Source organism: Podospora anserina, chromosome 2 (assembly GCF_000226545.1).
Source record: "Podospora anserina S mat+ genomic DNA chromosome 2, supercontig 3".
NCBI lineage: Eukaryota > Fungi > Ascomycota > Sordariomycetes > Sordariales > Podosporaceae > Podospora > Podospora anserina.
This window is the reverse complement of record NW_001914831.1, coordinates 1-1,459: the sequence shown is the minus strand read 5'-3', so window position 1 is coordinate 1,459 and position 1,459 is coordinate 1.

Below are 1,459 nucleotides of genomic sequence, written 5' to 3'. Positions count from 1 at the left end.
AGTATTTTGGAGGATATTTAACTTTTACGGCTAAATATTTAGAGGGACTTCCAAAGCGAGGACCGTAAAATTATAAAATTAAATTAAAAAAAGAAACTAAACTACGGTTATTTAAGGTTTATTATACTAATAATAAATAGAATAAAAAGCTACGGAAGTACTTAAATAAAAATCTAAAAAGAAAATATATTAGGGAATCTATATCGCTAATAGGATACCTTATATTTTTTATATTAAAAAAGGATAGTAGTTTATAACTATATATAGATTATTATTAATTAAATAACGAAACGATAAAAAATAATTACCCGCTACTATTAATATTTAAATTATAAAGTTAATTAATTAAAGCGCGATATTTTATATACTTAAATATACCTATCGGATATACCTATATATAAATTAAGGAAAGAAATAAATAAAAAATAATATTTCGTATATTTTATAACTATTTTAAGTATTTCGTAATACTATTTAGATTAATTAATACCCTTATAATATTCTAATCTTTTATTAATTATATAATCCGGAAGTACTTTAATAAAATAATAATATATTATTTTAATAATATTTTTATTTACTTATATACTTTAAAGGAATATAAACGATACGTACGAAAAATACTTAATACGCTATACGGAGCCGGACTTTTAATTAATAAAGAAAAAAGCGAGTTTTACGTATAAAAAATAATATATTTAGGATATTTAATATCGTTAAATAAGGTTTATATAAAACCTAAGAAAATTATAGTAATTAAAGACTAGCCTACGCTGTAATTATAATTATATATTAAAGAATTTTTAAGGTTTATAAATTTCTATTAAATATTTATTTATAAGTATATAGGAATTACGTAATTACTTAACTATTTAATTAAGAAAAACGTAGAGTTCCGGTAAGGGTAAGAAAAGGAGTAAGCTTTTTAGGAACTAAAAGAAGCTATCTTAAAGAACTTAATACTTAAATTACTAAATCCTAATTAATTATTCGAGGTTACAACTAATATATTAAATTATACGATCGGTAAGTAATTAGGATAGCGAAACGACGATAAAAAATTATACTTAATAACCTTTTTTTCGAAAAAACTAAAGAAAGTATATTAAAACTACCTAATCTACGATAAGAAGCTATTTATTATTATCGAAGCGTTCGAAAAGTAAAAGCTATATTTTAGTAATATTAAGTACGAAATATAGGTCTATACGGATTATAAGAACCTACGATACTTTATTACCACGAAGGTCTTTAATATACGGTAAATATAATAATTAAAGTTTCTTTCGGAATTTAATTTCTAAATTAATTATAAAAAGGGATCCGAGAACGCTAAAGTAAACGTATTTAACCGGCGAACTAATTATTATAAAGATATATTTAAGGAGTTACTATTATTATTTAAAAAAACGTTAGAAAGTACTTTTAAGTATTTACTTTAGTTATAAATAAAGTATTT